The following is a 22,349-nucleotide window of genomic DNA, read 5'->3' as shown; positions in this document are numbered from 1 at the left end:
ATGATACCGATGCCACCACTATAAGGTGGCAACGTTTGGAGGAGTATTTCATAATGGAGGCGTCTGGGGAGAGGGAGGTCTGGGCATCTTTGCTTAGACTGATACCTCTGTGACCTAGCGCTGCATAAGTGGAAGAGAATGGATGGATGGATCCATTCATCCACTATCTATACCCACTTCTTCCTAACCAGGACCACAGGGATCTGCTGGAGCCTATCCCAGCTCTCTTTGGGTGAAAGGCAGGGGTCCACCCTGGACAGGTCACCAGTCCATCACAGGGCCACATAGAGACAAACAACCTCACACACTCACACTCACTCCTATGGGCAATTTAGAGTCACCAATCAAGTTGACATACATGTTTTTGGACTGTGGGAGGAAACCAGAGTACCTGGAGAAAACCCACACAAGCACAGGGAGAACATGCAAACTCCACACAGAAAGGCCCCTGATGGGTTTCAAACCAGGAACCTTCTTGCTGTGAGGCGACAGTGCTAACCATTAAGTCACCATGCTGCCTGAATGGATGGATATTTTATAAAATATTTTAGGAGTCAATAGTGTTTTTTAATGTATTATTAAAGTTCACAAGTTCAACTGAACAATACTGAAGTGTATTCTCCACCAGCAGCACAGTTACAAACACATGTATGACCTTTAGCCACTGAGATTCCATCCCATTATCACCTGCCTGCTGTTAGTGTGCATGCGCTTCAATGTGTTTTTAGCACCCAGACTCTCACAGTGATCATTTAAAAGAGTTTTAACTGCCAAGTTGCATCCAAACACACTTTCTATTATCTCCTATCATCACAGCACAACAGTGCAGATGGTGTACAGATTGAAATAACTCATTGTACTGTTAGGACACTGGGGCTGTAGACAATGTCCCTCTGGTTTTGTGTGTAGTGCAAATTCTCTCAGTTTTATGGCAATTTATTTATAATATTTACACATAAGAGAGAGAGAAGATAAATGCGATGAACCTAATGATATTGTAAATAGGAAATAGTGATGCTGTCAATGAGAATCCTGTCGAAAAACAAAGATGAAATAAATTATCACTGGTTAGTCAAGACCCTCTGAGGCTGATAATCAATAATCAAAAACTGAAGAGCCAAATGGTGATCAGGGACTAAAATTACTTAGAATATGAGGCTATATATTTGTATAAAGCAATTGATTCAAATAATAAAAAAGTATACAGTATATCTACAATAAAAGATACCTATGATATATATGATGGTTTAGGGATTCCAGTACCTGAAGACAGTGAGATTATTTCTGGTAGCAAGTCTGAAGCAGCCCATGACATTATGTAACAGTATTTGTGACAGAGTGTGGTGAAGGATGACAGCAGGATGACTGTGTGGTCTGAAATACAAGTGATCCTAATATTTATTATTACTGCTATTATAAATATGAGAGAGAGTTCAAACACCAGAGCTTAATAACATCCTGTGGGTCTCTCTCAGTGTTTAGGGAAGTGAAAAGGTTGGAGTTCTGGTTTAGAGAGGGGCAGGAAGATGTTGAGCATGCTATACCATTAACGTATTTTAGTTCCGACCATTTTTACGTTCCATCTCAGGCACAAACTGAACTTAATGACAGCAGTGGACAGCTGCTTCCTATATTTTTCAACTCAGAGCTGCCATGCTAATGATGTGCAGTGGGTGGTGGTGCACCAAGGCACTAAGCCTGCCTCTGCCATTGTTTGAGAGCAGATCCTCACTCCAGATTAGACAAAGCTATTTCTTCACTGTGTTATACAGTGAGCCGTCATCCTGAAAAGTATACATACACTTCACAGTGCCTTGACTTTTCTCATTTTCACAGCGTTATTTGCTTATACGTCTCAGGTCGCAGGTCTGACATTGACAGCACTGTCAAAGACTACAGCTAAACAATATACCCAGAGCTAGAGTGTCAGCCTCCATCTCCAAAATAAAGGTCAAGAGAGAGAACGAGGCCTTAAACAGGAATGTCTTACCTCGTGCGGAAGCTCATCTGTAACTGGCAAACAATTCCAGTTACAATTCCAATTTCAGTTTTTTCTTTCCTTGAATTTTTACTCCTGTTGTTGTTTTCACTGCTTGGGTTGCCTGACTGAAGCACCGTGCCAGTGGGTGACAACACACAGCAAAATATGATTAGCATGTTTCATGTGACACTTCAATTTCCTCTCTGTCAATCAGCAGCTGTGCTGTATCTCTCTTATTGCTTCGTGAGACTGGCAGCTCATGATAGATCTAGCTTTCGTTTAGAGGCAGAAATGTGTGATTAAAAAGACGAGCATGCAAAAACATGCATTCTGTATACGGCGGTGAAGCCTATACCTGCTCTTACTGTGTGTGCACATACTGACATTGCAAAAACTTCTTCTTAAGAATTTAGTCCTGACATAAATGGAAAACACCTGCCTTTACTCAGACATAACCATCCTGCTCCATCCTGCCCCCTGAGACTTACATCAGAAAAATCCTATATTTTTGCAGTGTATTTTATTCGTACATTAAATTATTTTTTGCACTGTGCAAAAAGTCAACCCTCCTGATTTGTGTCACCATGGCTGTTTGCCAAAATAAGCTGAATTATTTTGAAAATTAATTTTGTTTACAGTAAATCTCTAACAATCTGGGCACAGAGGTGAGGGCTCCTGTGTCCTCCCACATGCCTGTTTTGGCCTTGGAGAGATCGTCATAAAAATGGTGCGTCCTGGAGAGACAGCCGGTGGCGTTGCTGAGTCGACAGCCCTGCTGTGTCCTAGAGTAGTCCATTAGCTCTACCTGCCCCTTTTCGCCACAGGATCCCCACAGCACTAAATGAAGCCAGGCATATTTTCATCTTCCTGACAGCCTGGCTGAGGCTGCAACCATGGGAGATGGAGGTCTGTGTCAGCCTCCACATTCTGCCACATTTTTGTTGGCAGCACTGGCCCAGATGCTGATGCACAGAGCACTTTATCATTCATATTGGACCTACCTTTTTTGTTGTAGTTTTAGAACATATTTCATTACAGTGAGGAAGAAGTAAGCCTTCACAATATATTTAAATGCCAATTTTATTATAAATGCATGGACAGTATTAGTTAGAAATATGTGTAATTTGTTTAACTTCAACAGGAGGTGTCCAAGAACCACTGTTTTCCTGACATAGTGTCATTGTTAAGGCACAATTAAAAAGGCAAGAGTTGTTGAATTTTTTAACAGTATTTAACACTTGTGCTTCTAATAGCAAAATAAATAAATAAAACATCTGACTGTACTGAGTTGTCCAACTTAGCAAGTTAAATTCCAAGTTCAAATGAGCCTGCAGCTACAGTATCTAGGCAACCTGAGAGATGCAGTGGTGTAGTGGTAGCTCAGGAAGTTGCACACATGCTCACAAACCGCCTACAGTGTCTCTACTGAAGTGTTGCTGAAGCAGTATCACGTCTAGTAATTGTATAATTCCATAAGAGAACAATATACTTTTCAGTTGAAATAATGTAAAGACCAGTTTTACTACAGATAAAATAGTGGCCATTTGAAGGGAACCATTAACATCGTTATAGGTGACAGTGCTATCACCTGTTATCTGGCTAAATTCTCCACTGTATTCCCCAATTAATTGCTAAATTTGTCAGCGTTTTTTTTTTTTTTTTTTTTTGTTTAATGTTTTAGTGAATATGACCCAAAGAGTAAAACCGCTGGTCCAGATTTGAAAAAAAAAAAAGTGCTTCAAGACATTAAAACACAATAGATGTTGATATTTAGCAGGTAAACACATTCGAGGCATTTTTAAGTAGCAGTACCAATACCTATGGCACACTGAAGAGGTGCATATGATTTATAACTTTCATTGACAGCTTCATGTGTAAATGAAAAGCCAAAATGTTTTCAATTATATTCTGAGAAAACTTCTTTCTTTGCCAGTTAAGTTTGCTGCTCATATAACTCCACAAAGCATTGTTTTTCTGTAGCTCTGAACACTGGGAGCTAACTGAAACATCTGCCTCCAGAATAGCTCTGCCTCTGAAAAATGTTTGTAGAACAAATGCTCCAATCTGCAGATTGAATGCCACACCATAACACCAGTTATACCTGGAGTATTTATATGTATTTTGAAGCTGCAGATGCTAAGAGAGGAGGCTTTCTGCGATGTGGAGGAGTTGGTGCAGGAGCTCAGTCTTAAACCACGGTGGCCTATACAAAGCTAACCACCTACTCATGTTAGAGATACATTTAAACGTGTTTTCCAAAATGACTTAGTGGGAAGGCATAAAAAAGAGAATGTGCACAATCAAAAGAGAATGTGCACAATCATAAAGCCATACATTCACTGTTTTGTGTAGTGTGTAAACCATCAGACAGTACATTCTAACTTTTTTATTTTGTTTTTGGTCGAGCATTTGTGAAAATGTACCTTTCCAATAACAGATCTCCATCTACAGTTATTACCTGCAACGTTTTGTACACTTGTGAACACAATCACAAAACAACTTTGACACATAGAAAGGCTACATAAAGTCACATTCTCTGTGGGTTTCAGCTTTCAGGTTGTCAGTCAACAGAGCCTAAGACTTCCACTGAGCTCTGCTGTTACAGCCTTCCCCTTCTGCCTCTACTCCCCAACCTCATTCAGTTACAGCTTTAATTTTCTCCATCCTGGTATTATTTGGAGCCATGGCAAAGTTAGTGCGGCTGCGAGGACGCAGGTGCTGAGAGCTAAAGTGTCATCCCCTCTGGTGTGTGGTCGATAATGAGACTGGGAGAATGGCATGAATAACTCCATGAACTCTTTTTCATTTCCTTAATCTCTGCCCACAGGCCAGTCCAGTAACACTGAGCCATTATTTTCCATCAGTTTACCTGCTACTTGATCACACATATCACCTCCAATGGGTTGGATAAAGAAGGAAAGGAAAATCCACTGCACAAATGAAAAACACTGTAATTCAATATCTTTAATAAAGATGGCGAACAAATCTCTTTAGGCTCTATCTTGAATGATTAATTGCAGACTTTCTTGCAACTTCAAGCCCACAAGCAACCACGAGCTACCAGACCGTCGATATACACGGCAGTAGAACAAGCGCTCCCTCCGTTTTGGGTTTGGACCAAGCACAACAAGCCTCACAGAAATTCATGTTCTTTTTATCTTTTTTTTTTTTACCTAGTCCCCATTGTCCTCCTGTTGATCTAGTCAAGAAGCTGGCTCGCTATTGTGGTTCTCTGCAGTATCCCCTTTAATAAAATCCCAGGTTTGATGTGCTTCCCAGGGATCTGGTAAGTGCACTCTGGGTGACTCAGTGAACACAGATTCAGCAGGCTGACACTATCGCTCCTACAGCAAGGGCCTGAAACGAGGCTAAGCACTGAAAATTGATTTAATCACTTAGAATAGGAGCAAAATATAGGGAGGCTCTGTTCATGTCTCCCCTTGCTTTTAAAAGCCTGGCCACATACAAAAGGTTAATCAGATATGGTGACCTACTGCAGACTGTTATCAAAGAAGCAAGGGTTATTTCAGAAAGGACTGCAGACTAATCAATCAATAATGCCATCCACTAGGTCACTCCAACACAGTAACACTCTTTTTGCTTTGAAATTCATGTCAAAATGTTGAAAAATATAGAAAACTGAGTAATGTAAGTGAAAACATGATTAGGTATAGTGTCGGTATAATGTCGTAAAACTAAAAACTCCAAAGCAGCATGATCTTTATTTTCTATACTGTCTAATGTTGTTAAAATTAGTTGATTAGTTGCCTGACAGAAACCAATATAAAAATAATTAAAATAATAATTTTATCAATCATCAAAGAAGGTTGTGGGTTTACAACCCGACCTTTCTGTGTGGAGTTTGCATGTTCTCCCTGTGCTTGTGTGGGTTTTCTCCAGGTACTCTGGTTTCCTCCCACAGTCCAAAAACATGTATGTCAGGTTGATTGGTGACTCTAAATTGCCCATAGGAGTGAGTGTGAGTGTGTGAGGTTGTTTGTCTCTATGTGGCCCTGTGATGGACTGGGGACCTGTCCAGGGTGTACCCCTGCCTTTCACCCAAAGAGAGCTGGGATAGGCTCCTGCAGATCCCTGTGACCCTGGTTAAGGTATAAGCGGGTATAGAAAATGGATGGATGGATCAGTCATCAGTGAAATTGCTGCAATGGACTGGTGACCTGTCCAGGGTGTACCCCTGCCTTTCACTCAGCAGATCCCTGTAACCCTAAATACGAATAAGCAGGTATAGATAATGGATGGATGTATCAATGTAACAGATTTTTACCATAATAATGTATCAGTGCAGTGTGAAAACAGTGTGGCAATATGAAATGGGGTGCTGGTAGTGATAAACCTATAAAGATAATTATCACCTGAATGTGCAGCTCACTTTAGCTTTACAGAGTACTGTAGTGATTTTCAGTTTATTGTTTCGCTGCTCAGTTGCAACTTTACTGTTTTGGTTCACTTTCACAGCTCTTATAGGTTTGTTTTCAGCTGCAACAGACAGGCAGTCAGAAAAAGCTCTAAGAACCCACTGTGTTCTACCTGCTTAGCACCAAAAAGTGACTGGTTTGTGAACACAACAAAGCATTTAGCCCCAGATATTGTCCTCAGAATCCAAAACAGGAGTAAAGGACGGGAAATTGCACTTACATTCACCTCACAGTAACTTGACTTATTGCTTCAAAATTTTCATAATTGTTTCTGTGTTCTGTAAATGAGCAAGTTTTTTCTTGAGAAGTGTAGAATATTATTATTGTAAGAAGCAAAAGTAGAAGAGCCTCTATGTGTCCATAGGGAGGAGGCTGGGCCAGAAGGATTGGTAAAAAAAAAAAAAAAAAAAAAAACAGCTTTTACCCAGGAGACCATTGTTCATTTCCCATTTTCTGCAGTCGACCATTCTTTTCTGACGATAAAGGTTCCCCAACCCTAAAAAAATAGTAATTTTAACCTAACCCATGAGCTTTCCCTAGCCCCAGCCAAGTGACCTATTTTCTGTCTAATCCTAACTGAATCTTAGATCAGAAAAACAATATTTACAAACATATTCACTGTTATACCATTAATGGTGCATTTGATCAGAAAATGCTCTTATGGGTAAGTTTGGAAGGCAAACAACTGGCCATTTAGTTTAGAGGACTTGACATCAGTTCATTTTTTAGTTAAAGAAATAATTACTAGATTAATTCTGCATTAGTGGCATTAATTATTAAGGTATAATATAGCATTAGTTTTGCTATAGTTATTTGCAGTCTAATATGAGAAATTATTTACAATAAACAATGAGGATTCAAATGCTGACTGTCATCGAAGTGTCCCAATATAAACTTTTAATTGACATTTGCCAGCCATTTAGAAAATATTGCATGGAAAAGGTCTAAGCTTATCTGGAAATTACCCAGCTGTTAGGCGAATGATCTTACAATTATTTACAGATGTAATTGTTTCTTCTACAGCTTCATAGCTCATCTACCTCTAGGCATGCTTCTAGAGAATCTAAGGAATTAATAAGAGAGTTTCTTCAGCTTTATTTTTTAATATCTGGTTGAAGTTATTTTCCTAACAAATTTATAATGTCAGTGTTTTAAAAAGGATTACAGTTGTAGTGATTAAAATGCTGCTACTGTAATTTGTTACTCTCCATCCCAGCACAGGAAAGCACTCAGACAGGGAGTGTGGCCGTGGGATTTCCTAGTATCAAACGTTGATGAAGTAGTTGAGAAAATGTCAAGGGCTTTAGTGAGGACTCAGTTTGTAGCTGTGAAACATGAAGACAACCCCTTGACATGGACATTATGAGAGAAAATGTGAAAGTGCTTGTGAGGGGTGGAGGGTTAATTAGCAGTGCTTTGCTCTTGCACGTTCCCATTTCTCATTATTTATTTAGTCAGAGCGCACTCTATAGCAGCGTGACCTTTTAGCATGGACCTGATTGAAGCAGCTTGTGTTGCCATCAACAGGCCCTAAAATGCTTCATTCATACCAGGAGTAACTTGTGATGATCCCTGGTGTCAACATGCCAAGCGATGGCCAGGAGTCACTGTGCTCTATACTGCACTGCAAATGACAATAAGATAGAAAATATGTATGAAAACAATATGGGCTTTTTTCCCGGCAATTAGTCTTGACTGAATCGATGAGCGGCTGGATTGTCTTGTTTTTTGGCAGAGCCTGGACTCGTGGATAATATTGCTATTGGTGAACAAGTCGTTTCAGTGAAAATAATATCAGATTTGTTTAGAAAAGATCTTTTGCAGGAGTCTCTCAAATCCACTGCTTGCGGTAGAAATGTAGCCTCTCAGATTAAGTGGCTCAGCTGTATGTTCACCTCCATCTTTGGAGACATTTCAATGACGATACAGGCTGAGACATTGTTAAAAGGGGAGGGGTGGCGGTGTCCGTTTACCCAGGAGAGAGACGGTGTAATCCATCAGCCTGGCTGCTGCCCGTTCAGCACACTGCTGCCTACTGCTAACCACCCCTCCACCTCGGTCTCTGACTCTCCCCCATCAACATCTCTTTTTGTTGTTCTCTGCGTTTCTAAGCTCACTGCCTAGCAATACTCTACACTAAAAGCTTTCCTAGATTTTATAATGCATCATTCCTGATCATCTGTATCTGACCTGAAAGCACTAACAAAAGCTGACAGTGAAAACAGAGAAATATTTAATGTTAAGTGATGCATTATAAACCACAGGCTGGTTTGCAGTTAGCCTGCATACAGTTGCAAGAAAGTGTGTGTATCAGTAGCCTTTGTATACTAAAACAGAGCATACATACTTGTTATTTTCCCCAAAGCTCATAGGAATACCAACACAGCATCTTTATGCTGGAGCTTCGCGACCTGTCTGTGACAGCCAGGACTCTGTTCATTTGTTCCTAGTGAAGATGTACATTTTAAAAAATGGGTCACAAATGTATAGTTTCATTGTACGTAGAGAGTTTCTGCTAAAGAAAAACAAAAAACTGTAGGACACTACAGTTTTATAAAACAATAAAATTTGCTGGTAAGTACAGCATTTTTGCTGTTAAGCTTAAGTGGTGGAAAAATAGACATTTGGTAGTTAGTTTTTATGACACACAGTACCCCTGTTATATTAATTTTTTCAAATGTAACCAGCTTTAACCTTTAAAGGAATAGTTTGACATGGAAGATTTGCTTATTTGCTTGATTGTCAGAAGTGAGACACAAAGATCAATACCTGTCTTATGTCTTAAATATTTATGCACAGCCAGCAGACAGTTAGCTTAGCTTAGCTAACTAGCATTTGAATGCTGGTAGGAATATTGCTTGCATTTGCATGTTCTCCCTGTGCTTGCGTGGATTTACCCTGGTTTCCTCCCACAGTCCAAAAACATGTATGTCAGGTTGATTGGTGACTCTAAATTGCCCATAGGAGTGAGTGTGAGTGTGTGAGGTTGTTTGTCTCTATGTGGCCCTGTGATGGACTGGTGACCTGTCCAGGGTGGACCCCTGCCTTTCACCCAAAGAGAGCTGGGATAGGCTCCAGCAGATCCCTGTGACCCTGGTTAAGGAATAAACAGGTATAGATAATGGATGGATGGATGGATAGACTTGCTGCTAAGCTACGCTAAGCTACCATCTTCTGGCTTATATCACTTAATATTTAGCAGGAAAGGAATAGGCATATTTTCCCAAACTTACTTTAGTTTTAGAAAAGGTTACATTTCAGGTGATTAAAAAAAACTTCTTCAAATATTGGCGTACTTTTCAAAATGATTTAACTTCATGTTGAACATAAATGAAAGAAACATACTAACATGAAATTGTTGTTACAAATCTTTGGTCATTATTCAGTTTTTTGTTAGATGGAAAAAAAATATCTGCTATCCAGCAATGGTGCTTTTTCCACCAGCTACCCAAAGCTACAGTAGCTAACAGCAGCAACCAGTTTACCACTGTGTAATACTAATACCAAGTTTCTCTGGTTTTTGACAAAAAGCCTAAAGTTGATTTTCCATATCTGCAAATAAAGCAAGCTAAAGTAAAATAATCTTTTAGAAAGTATAATAATCTTTGAACTGCAGTAATTATAGTGAAAGCTATTCTGCTATTGCATTAATGATTCATGGCGTAATTTGCTACTGTAAATTAAACTTGGCTTTCCTATGTTGAATGTTATCCTGTTGGTTTCCTGTCCCAGTGATAGCCTTCATCCCCAGCTTTTTTAGTTAAATTTAGCACCTTTGTGCCATTCTCAGTAGCCTCGCTTTTAAAGTGAAAGGTGCATGTAAAGTAAATGGGAACAATGCTTTCATTGTGCATGCTTGGAAATAAGAGAGTAGTGTGTATCAATTTCTTGTCCATTGAAGGATATCACTTACTGTAACTCTATATGCCCTCATGAGACACTGAAGTACCTTTCACTGTTGTCCAAACTGTGTCTAAGGATGTGAGTAGTACATACTTACAATGTAATATTCTTCAGAAAATATCTCAGGTGAAATGACTGTTTCTATCAGATTACTAGCAGTTAAGAGTAATTAACTTAATTAACTCTACTTATATAATTCAAAACTTCAGCCAAAAGCTTCAGTTTGAGTAATTCATCCCTACTTTGAGGTCAAGTCTCCTGCAGAAAAATGATACAAGAGTAAAAAATGTCCCAAAGAAGACATCTTATTATTAAGAAATATGAGGACCCAAAGAAATGATCACGCTAGCTTTATTAATATTTGATCATTGTGAAATCATTTTAATCTCATTTTGTAATTAAACTTTTGACACTCATGTAATAGAGGTTCTGCAAAAGAAATGTGGAAAATATCATGTAGCTATTTAATTAGTTCTCAAAGTCACTAGAGAATTTCTTCTCATTTATTGCGTTTAAATCAGATGATTTACGTGGTTGCTCATTTCACAGAGAAAGAAAAATATTCTCTTTTTATGTCATTTATGTGTCACACTTGAATAATTAAGCTTTATACAAATAAACAGTTACTTATGTATGAATTTATAGGGGAGAAGCTACTGTATATGATAGACAAAGGAATAAGCAATAACCAGCTTAATGATCTTTTCCCTCCTCCTCTGCTCAGAGTATTGAAGCAGTCTCTGTAGGGACAACCTGTCACAGGGCAAAAGGAAAAGAAATGGAGTATATTCAACAAACACAAAATAGAGCTGTTGGTTTTCCCTTCCCTGCGGAGCCCAGTTCATGGTCAAAACATTTTCTTTCAGCGTAGCATCTGTAAACTATAAACCTGAGATTTGTCTCGCTGTGTATCTGCAAGCTGAGATCATGACATCTTCCACATTATCAGTTATGACATTTTCAGTCGATGCCTTCATCCTGAGTGACTTTCTCCAGACAAAAAAAATTCACAAGTTACCAAAAATATGGGGTGCAAAGGTTTTGGAGCCTTACTGGCCTTAAAATATTTATGTGACCATTGAAGCATTATGTAAAGTGCAAAGTGGAAAGGGAAACATAAGAGCTAAGGAGAGATAGAAGGGATTTTCCCCTTATAGGATGTGTATCATCAGTGCAGCTGGCATAATCAACTCTGTTAGGGCAGAATAGAGCCACTCTTTCCTCCTCAGAGCCTTCTGAGACTCATTAGGACCTCACTCGTAGCTGTAAAACTCATCATGGTCCGCTGTCTGTGCTGTAAGACTGGAATCTTTTTTGGCATCTTGCTATGCTTCAAAATTTCTGACCCCAGCCTGATTAAGACATTGTGTTTTAAATCTTATGTCTTGTTTTAATTTGCTTATGTTTTACTGTACTCATTTCCCAGCAGTTATCCTCTGTACTTGATAGGTCAAAATTAAATACATGAGCCGGGCTGAGTAGTATTTTAGTCAGAGCAATTATGAACTCTTCACAACCCATTACGTAAAAGATGCTCTTATCTATAATGGGACTCCAGAATTAATGTTGCAAGGTGCATCGGGAATGTGAGCAGGGAAATTAAAGTTAACAGTAGTGGTCATAGCTGGTGTCATTGACAGTAAGTGGTGAATCTTTTAAGTTTAGTTTTCCAACATCAGCAATTTCTGACAAACATTCAGACGAAAACTCCTGACTACTTACTGTAAGTTATGTAAAGATCACAATGACTTCACTTTTTTTTAAAGATCTTCACATTTTTATTGGATTTTAATAGGAAATAAAGAAATTAGGCATCAAATTGCTTCACGCCAATTTATATAATATTTAAAAGAGGATTTGGTGCCACAGAGTGTAATTTTAAAGTATATGCTTTAAAATGCAAGTTTATTTCTTCATTAATATAAAACAAGATGTTTTATTGCAGTCTGGCTGCTGAGGTACAACCAGGGCCTCACATGATGCATCATCCCTGTAGTCTCTTTTCCTATGTACCTATTCCCAGATTGGATTGAGGAAATGATTGCAGGAAAAAACTTTTCCTATTAATTTACAGAGGAGGTGATGCATGATTGCCCTTTCTATCATACAGTATTAATCAGTGTTTTTAGCCACACTAGCATTGTAGCTTGGCATTGTTTGTTGGCTTGAAATATCATCACTTTGGTCCAGACTTGAAATATGTTAATAATTATTGGATGAATTGCCATGGAATGCTAAACAGCATGTTAGTGTTGTCAGTGTGAGCAATTACATCAGCTCAAAGTAGCACTACGCCTAAGAAAAAAAATCTAAACTATGAATTACTGTGTTTTTCTAATTAGTAAAAATTATACTTCATTAGGACTTTTGGCTTTGACTTTATGAGCAGGGCCACAATGACCTGTAGTTGCTTTTCACCTAAAAACAAGTGAGTTTATATTTTTGGCATATTGCAGTGCCAGTTGGAGTCAGCACATTGTCCAACATATGTAAAAAGTCTTGAACACCATCTCAGTTTTTGTGCACCATTCATAGTTTTCAGACAGTAGCTGCTGCTGCAGTGGATGCTGAGGAATCAGGACTGCAACATCTCAAGTGCAAAAAGGGATGCAGCAATATTTTATTGTTTGTGGCTTTGGTTAAATTTCCTAAGCTTGGTGTGTTTTTACATGGTGTCTAATTGTACACTGGAAGTTATGAAACTAAATGTCTGAACTTTGTTTGTATACTGTGTAATGTATATATTCAATAATTCATACACATTTAAATTGGATGCTATGAGTTATCAATGCGAGCTAATGTACATGGATTCACAATCAATAAACAAGCAGTTACCATTCTGGCTAGCATTTACAGAAAGCGTGCTAAAGGTTTAAATAAATAGGATAAGTTTAGATGATTCCATATACTATATGATCATGTGCCCAGCAGGAACAACTATTGATCACAAATGCAAAAAATGTCAGATGATCTGTGGTAATAAAACAACAAAGGATGTATGAGCAGAGCTAATCCAGAGAGTCTTTGCCAGCCAACTGCAGTTGATGCCAAACACTGTTTTTGTCTCTATGCAGAGATGAGTGTATCTCTGCTGGAGAACATCAAATGCCTTATTTCATTTGCAGTATTGATCTTTTTTCTTCTTGAATTGTTTGGTGCTCACCACCATGGAGAGATGACAAAGTGCAATGTAATTGATTTGGCTCAGTTAGGAACAGAGGTTGACTGAGCTTGTTGCGATCAGAGAACCAGCGATGCTGAGAGGCAGTTTATTTGCTCAACACCATGTTGGAAAATGTTAGAAAATAATATGCGTGTGATAATATCATAACTACACGTGCTCTATTTAATGCGTCTTTAATGTCTCCAGACTTAGTGTGGAAATGGAGTTCACTATTCACCAGAATCGGAGATGCAGTGTGTGTAGATCCAAACCAGCTCACAGTGTTTTAAGAGGCACTTGCATGCTCTCAAGCATTTATCTGCAGTTTTAATTGACAAGCAATGAGTAATTGATATAAAAAATGAAGGTGGTCTGGTCATTATGAATTATGATGATTCAGTGTATTTTGATAATGCAGCCTGAGATGAGTCCCAGATAATGATGCACATTAGGCTGCAGTTTTCATTTTCATCCTCAAATTCCCCATTCCAGCCCCCCGCCCTTTCACCGCCTAATGACTGTTTTATGGGAAACTTCATTAGGCATAGGGATGTTGGACCGATAAACATCGGCTTATGTTAATTGTGGGATAAAGTGGCCTTGCTGTGGCCGTTTCATGTTGAAATCCAACTGATAAGCAGTTTATTGTTGAGGTTGGGGGTGAGAACAGACAGATGATTTATTATTAATTGATAGATGTTAAAGTGATTTATCTCTGCACCTCCATCATTTTCCTCCCCATTCATTCAGCACATACATCCACTGGGGCTTGATGTTTTGTTCTACACAGTGGTGTGCAGATAGACTAATGAAGAAAAGTATTCCACACTGTGCCGCTAAATGCATTATTTCTTTCTCTGCTTTATTTATCTGTAGTTTGCCTTACTATTATAGGTGCTGTGGGTCACCCTATAAGCTACTGATATAGTTGTGCTTTACCAACATATAAGCATTGGGCTCCAACAGAAGCACAATTGTTCATGTGGTTTGTTGCCTGCTTTCTTTCTGTATACCTGGCAGGTGCAAAGGTGTGTTTACAAGGCAGCAGATTGTGACTAAATCATCCCTTGTCACCACTACCATATATTCCAAATTTGATCTATATATATTTTTGAGTGACGTTACTAAGCGCATTTGCATCCACCCATTTCTAGTGGCATTTCCATCTATGCATTAAAAAACCTCAATGGAATAGGTGGCAAATAGAAAAAAACCCCTCAACCACAGTGCCACAGTAAAGTAAAGATCCTAATTGAAAATATGTGTTGGGGTAAGTTTGATTTATTTTGACCTCTTCTTAAGGCTCTACAAACTCTCAATAGTAAAAACCAAGTTTTTCAGTGGAAAGTCAGGCTTGATCATGGTGCTTTAAGGAAAGGGCAGTTTGATGTTTTTATTCATATTGTGTGAAAACAGAATATTGTATGATGAGAAATATTTTGAATTATGTATGGGTGAGATATTATTGACCAAGGCCCAAATTTATTCCATATTCAACATTTTTCCACTACAGTTTTGAATGTTCTGTAAGTTTGCTTTAGAAGTTATACCCAGTTTACAGTATATAGCATAGTCAGCAAGTTATAAAATGCGTCTCATTCTAATATTCATGAATACACTTAGCACTTCTGTAGTGATGACAAGGTCAGGGATACAGCTCAATTACAGTTTCAAAGGTTTTTTTTTTTATTAGTAGCATTTGTTTTCTCATGTAAATATGCGTTAGTAGTCATGTTATTGTTTGGTCCAGCAGAAGAATCCCCATGAGCCGAAAGGTCTTTTAATAATATGGAATCTTTACTGACTCATCAAGTTAGTGTCCAGTGGTTGCATCATAAGCATATGTGACCTCAAGTAACAGTACAAAGGAGTAAAACCTCTGGATACCACTGAAAGACACTTGGCATTGCTGTTGTTAACATTGTCTCCTACAAAACCTCAATATATTTGCTGTTTGATGCAGTTCCTCATGATTTAATCGATGAGGGCAAATTTGTAAAGCAAAATCCTCAGGCAGGTTGAGAATACTCTGATAATCTCCTTGCAAGCATGTCTTTAAATTAACAGGTGCCAAGATAAATGCACCCAGCAGCAATCCTAATAATAGGCAACAACTGGCATAAAGCATATGAAATGTTGTGACATGAGGTAGAAGCCTATAGCAATTCTGGCAACTTCAAGACAACTTCAACCCTCAAAGGCCCTCAAAAATATGCTTGTGCACTTTGAACAACCCTGCCACCAAAGGTGACCTTTGGGGAACTTTAATATTCTCTGTGACACGAGGATGCCTAAAGAGTTCCTGATTTTTGCTGTGTTCTTGTATATGTGTAGTAATGTATCCAATACTGTACCACTGAGCTTGGTAGATTAAGGTCATATGATACTGTACCATCCAGTTCTGTAAGACAGAGGACAGAGTTTCCACTGAGATCCACAGAATGGACTCCCCGACTGGCTGGATATATTCACGATGCCTCGCAGCCCAGATACTGAAATGAAAGAGGCACCACTCGAGGGGCTCTCTGTCTTAATCCGTGGACATTATCTCTACACTATAAGCGGGTCTTGGCTCGTTACCTCGCAGTAGAGAGCCAGGCTGGCAGGATTGCAAGGAGAGAGGCAGAAAGAGAAGGGGAAGGAGGGAGGGCCTTGCCCGGCCGCCGAGAATGTAATCTCCAGATTAGGGGGCGAGACGAATTCCTGCTGCCAGCTTGACCTTGTCAAGGCAACTGAGAAATCCGAATGAAATTGAGATTTCAGGACAGGAGTGAGTTGAGTCATATTTATTTATTTATTTATTTTCTATTTATTGTTAATTTTTTAGCATAAGTGTTTGTCTTTCGAGGGTCAGAGCCTTGACATTGTGATTCATGGTAAATGTGTGTGGTCACACTGGAAGCACACATGAAATGTGTGTGGAGCAAACTGTTTCTGGCACTGACCATAGTGCCTGAAACCCTCAGCAGTTAGTCAGTATAGTGCAGAGTTTTTTATTGGATGAATAAGCAACAACAACGACAAGAACAACAAACTGCCCAAAACCTCATAGTTGTGCTTTATTAAAAGCCAGAAGTGTTAATGTTCTTAATTTCATCATCACCAAGGCAGTGTGGCTTTGAGTATTTAGGCATTTTTATTTAAGCACAAGTCTGTCACCCAATCTTGTACCTACAGTTACTATATTAAAATGCTGTCTAAATTAAAAATTTGGGCATTGGCACAGAAAATACACCAGTACCAAAATAGTTGTAATGTAGACCCAATGCAATGACATCAATATGCAGTGTCTTTAAGATACATTATGTGTTTATGTAAGATCCCATCATTTGTTGTAAGAAACTGATTGGAAAAATAGACTTTCAGGGCCTTCAAATGTGTCCAGGAAGTGTGGAACTATGTTATCTGGAATTTTAGTTTCATTTTTTTTTAAATTAGTAACTTGAACTTTCTCAGTGACCTCAGTGCCGTTTGATTGGTTTTATATAAGCACGTTCTGGTAGACAGGAATTAGAAAATGAGAATAATAATATAATATTCCTATTTGAGTATTTCATTCATTTGACCTGTAATTGCAAAACAACATAGTAACAGGTCTGTCTGCCACGGAGAGCAGCATACAGCATCATTCGCATATAGGAAGTGGTGGAAAACCGCAGATAAACTGCCATTGTGCCATTTAGACAAAATATGCTTTTATTTCATCAGACGCTTGTTGAAGCAGAAGACAAACTCACTGTCATCCAATTTTCAATTCAATTATTTACGCGAGGAAACACACTGAGATCTTTTTTTATGCAGGTGCATCCTCTCTGTGCTGTGGTAAAGTGAAGAGCAGTGCAAATAATATTAAACTTCAACAAATACAAATGAGCACAGAAAAATTGTCAGTTTTGCTGTGTTTTGTTATTAGCAATGCAGAGCAGCCTCGCCTAGAGATAATAAATGTAAGCTAACACATAACATTTTGCATCAAACACAATAACAGACACCAAACCGTATTGCTTAATTTATATGTCAAATGTTTCTCCTGTTTTGCACCAAAGAAATGTCTATTAATAGTGCATAAAGGCTGATGCAATTCCTGACAGCCTGTCTTTATTGCAGCTAAAAGCTTTCTGCGAGAAATGTGTGTTGCTTGGGGGCACCACAGTTAGATAAATATCACAGTTAGATAAATACCTGTAGGTTGAGTCACTAACATAAAAAATTGTGGCATGAAACACTTTTTATGTGCAATTAATTCCAAAGCACCAGTCGGTTACGCTGAATTGAACCAAGATATGGGGTTGTATGGCTCCACATGCTCTGTGAAAGAAAACACTGGTTGGATTTTCATTTATTTCGATGCTACCTTAGTGCCGTCCACAGCTTTTGCTCAAAACCTAAAGAGATGTCATAAGATCTATAATTCAAAGCATATGTCAAATTAATTCAAAGTTGGAAACACAACTGGTGTCAGAATACCCTTGAAGATCCAAAGCCACAGCTCTTGAATAATTAGTGTTTGAATTAGTGCACACACCAGGGAGAATGTAGTTCTCATTATATTTGTTAGCGGTGAACTTTTGCTTCACACATATTGTTTACCAAAGTGGCACCACTAAGGGCACCCAGACTGCCTTATTAGAGAACTGTGACCCAATGCTATTTTTCACATTCAAATTAAAGCAACATTACCACTCTGATATTATTGGAAATCAGTTATGGGAAATGAAACTTGGGCAATTCAAAAAGAAAACATTCCTTTATACTGCAGTGTAGTGTGTATAGTTGCCTGGTAATAGATGAATAGTGTTCTCTGCACTCTTGTAAATCTCCTTTCCATCTTGTCCTGTAACAAGACAGGTACATCCAGTGTGCAAATACTGTATTTATGATGTATGTCACCTCTCAACATGAAATTGGTAGACTTAATGACCCAATTGCCTCCATCCCCAACACAGCTCTTCAGCACGCAGCTGAAGTCATGCATAATCCCACAAAATCTACCCAGCTTATGAATTTTAAATGGGAAGGCCTAAATCACAGAGCTGCTTTTAAGTGAATCCATTTCTGATAGAAAAGTAGACAGCTGGGCTGGCGTCCCGTTGAGGGGTGTTGTCACCCCAGGCAGACACATTTTCTAGACTGTAAATATTTTTTATATAATATATTCATTTAATGTATAAATAATATTTTTAATATGTTGACACGTTTCATGCAAGAAAAACTTTTCTATGAAAATCTCAAACCTGAAGCACTCTGAAAAACCTGAAAACTCCTTATGCTCCTTAAATATCTCCTTTCAATAACCTTTTGTTTTTCACATTTATTTTGTACTCTCCAGGTTAAATGTGAAATCTAGAAATGCCATTCATTAAAAGCAGTTATTTCTAAACCAACATGTACAGTGTCAGCTGCTCAGATATCAAAATGCAATGAATGAATTAAATACTGAGAATAGGAGATTATGCTTCACTCTGACTCTGGTCTATGGGCTTTGGAGGAGCCACTTGGCTTATAAATTGTTGAATATGTAAGTACATCCTGCTTTGCTGCTGCTTGAGATGAGATGAGATGAGGTGAAATAAACTTTATTAATCCCTTAAAGGAAATTCAGGTAGTCATGTAGTGAGTGGTACAGTAAGTAAAAGTCCAGTTCATGTTGGTTAGTCATCTTATACATACATGAACGTGTTGATGTTTGTCTTTGCTGAAGAGCATCTGGATTTGAATCATAGAGGGGCTACAAATGTGCAACAAGTATAGGGTAGTTTTTTTACTTTTTAATTTTTAAATTTCAAAATGTTCAAAATGGTTTGTTATAACAAAAATTAAAGCTACAGTATGTTTGGAACAAAACAGTGTGTACAATGTGTTAGCTGATAACGTCCAAAGACAATAAAGTTTCACTGTTTCCCCTATATAAACTCAGCAGTGACACTCCTCAGTGTATACTGGGGAATTGTGAGCAACACTGCTTAAATTTCACAGGGGACACATAAACCTGGGAGCCTGAACAGTTTTCAGGCTCGCCAGTTTTTTATTCTGGACATCTTTGGACTTTGGTACCCAGTTTTAGAGTGTATGTATATGTATATAGTTTTTGTACACATATTTTTTTTGTGAAAGGAGACAATATTTCCAATATTTCCAACATCCTCCATTTCAGTTTTACCTCCAGATAATTGTTGTTTCCATGATCTACTTTACTCTACTTTTTTTTTTTTTTGCAACCTGTCTCATTCTCAGGCCAATCATCTATCTTGCCGTTATATTTTTTTGCAGTTATATCACTGTCAACTCCCACATGATGACCAAAACCAGCAAAATAATACCCCGGTTGTTATCCTATTTTGGAGCCTCAGAAATCAGAAGTGTCAAAATCTGCATATATTGCAACTTGGCTGCTCCTCCAAAACTCAAATAGAAGAAAAGCAATAGAAAGAATTCAGCTGCTCTTCAGGAGTGAGGAAAATCAACATGTTCCAGCAGCAACAGCTATCATCAGGGGAACAGGATATACATACATATTCAACAGTATATAGGCCACATGGATCCACTAGAGCCCATATAGAATCAAATGTAACATCTTAAGGAAACCTTCAAAATTCAATATTTATCTCTTCATTACATTTGAGTCTTTATCAAGGCATCAAATTAATTGAGCAAATTATATTTTCATATAGCTTCATACCTAGAATATTGAGCTACAAGAAAAAGAAAACAGGCCCATTGCGTATGTCAGTGATGCATGTCTGAATGTTTTTTTTTAACACATGGTAATGACTTACAGGTGACTTTTAGTTCTCCCTCATAAACTGCGGCACACACACGATGTTTTGAGAAGAACTGTGGTTAGTTAATTCACACTAGCTGATTCTGTGTTGCCATGTTCAGAGGGTGAGCTCATTTGAAGCTGCAGTTTGCCTGCTTATTACACCTGCTGATTGATTGCTGTGGCGTGTTAGGGTTTATTTGGACTTGAAATGCAAATTTTTCTTTGTGGGCAAGTTGGAAAAATTGTGCCATAAGCTTGAGAAGAAAAAAAAAGATGAGAGATGATTTGCAGTTGAAACACAATCTCCGTCACAATCTCCCAACACTGAGCCTCAATGTTTTGAGGACAACGCCTGGTAGAAGGAGGAAACTCCGTCTTGGCATGTTGCTAGGCAATGCATTAATATTAATGTTGTCTTTTCTCAGAACGCATGCACTCTCTGGCCCCCTCGGGATAAACTGAAGCTTAAAGATATCTCCATATCACTGATACTTCTTTTATCCTTATTAAAACTCATATCAAAGGTTTTAATTACTTTCTGTAAATGTAATGCTGCAGATCTTTATTGCAAAATCACAATTGCTCTTTTAGTTTCTAGTTTGCTGATATGCTTGGCTCATTTCTGACCTAATTGAAAAATAGATATGGTATATCTAGTTCTGTGGTGAACATGTCTGAGTTTATCGTTTAGATTGAACCAGAGCCTTTTTTGCCAGAATCTGTTCACTGTTGCATCTGAAAGCAACATGATTGGTCCGTTTTAATCACGTTTTGTTTTTCCATTTAAAATCATTTTGCATGGGATAGATAAATCTGTGATGGATCTCACCTTCTGCCTCACCCTTTCTCCTGTCGGGCTTTTAGCCTGGAGTCTTTGTTGTACCCTTCCCGCACCTCTCAACTGCCCTCTCTGCAAAACCATTTCCCTGGCACTGAAACACAGATGTTATCCATCTGATTAAACGTTCAAGGTTACATCTCCAAATACATCAAAGTCTACCTCTCCCAAAAAAGAAGCGTGACAGCCAATGTTTTGGTAGCCTGGAGGTGCAAGCTCCAGTGTCCTCCCTATCATTTTTTTTTTCTATGCACATGAAAGAGACTCTAGCACATGTCGTGTCCACACGAGTAAATTAGTATCTCTGCTAAAATGAAGTATTATGTTGATCATGCCTCAGTCAATAGGTGAGATGATTGTAAAGGAAACTGAGAATGTTTGCCAGTAAAGGCCCAGTTCTGAAGGTTTGTGTACTGCACCGCAAATGGTTGAATTGATTCCAAGTTTCTTATTTTTATTAGAAATCTGTACCCTCCAAGCCCAAAGAGAGATAACCCAGGTGATATTGTCAAAGGTGATGTTGTCTGTCTCGACATAACTCCTTACAGAAACACATAATACATTTTTTCAAGAGTGTGTAGTCCAGGACCCTTGATCTGACATTTATGTGTAATATTTCCTTTTAAGTTCTTTAGCAGCACTGAATTATTTGTCAAGTATAAATGGTGTTTAAGCTTAACAAATGGACTCTTATTAAATGGAAAAATGTTGTACTTTTCTGTGTTTGTTGGATTTTGGGTCATTGTTTGGACATGCAATTTGAAGAACTCATCTTGGGGCATTATATAAGGCCTTTTGGATTTTTCCTGACAATTCATCAAGTATCAAAGAAGATGGGGGAAAAAAAGGAACACACGATTAAAGGATTAGTTTAAAATTTAGATTTTTATTTTTGAAATTGTGATAAGATTGTACCAATTTCCTACACAAAGCTGCAACTAATAAATAGTTGAAAAAATATCACTATATATCACTTTAATATCACTACCATTATCTCTAAAGCTCACTAACTGACTTGTATGTCATTTGATACACACGCTGCTGGCACTCTTTTTTTTTTGGTGAACATCAGCTGGACACAGTTGAGTGTCCATACCATATTGCGAGTGCCCGATCCTGTCAGATCTTGGAAGCTAAGCAAGGCTGGACCTGGTTAGTACTTGGATTTGAGACTGCCTTAGAAGACCAGGGGCTGCTAGACTCAGCTACTGAGGTTGCACAAGCTGGTATGGTCTTAGTGTTGGTCCCAAGCCCGAGTAAATGAG

General features: G+C 38.4%; 1 protein-coding gene across 1 annotated transcript in view; it reads left to right on the top strand.

Annotated features, from left to right (window-relative positions):
• Positions 1 to 22,349, top strand: part of khdrbs3 (KH domain containing, RNA binding, signal transduction associated 3) — an 82,149-nt gene that overhangs the window by 15,805 nt on the left and 43,995 nt on the right. The window lies entirely within an intron of this gene.

Source organism: Mastacembelus armatus, chromosome 11 (assembly GCF_900324485.2).
Source record: "Mastacembelus armatus chromosome 11, fMasArm1.2, whole genome shotgun sequence".
NCBI classification, from domain to species: Eukaryota; Metazoa; Chordata; class Actinopteri; order Synbranchiformes; family Mastacembelidae; genus Mastacembelus; species Mastacembelus armatus.
The sequence above is the reverse complement of the archived record's forward strand: the minus strand, read 5'-3'. Positions and strand labels throughout refer to the sequence as shown.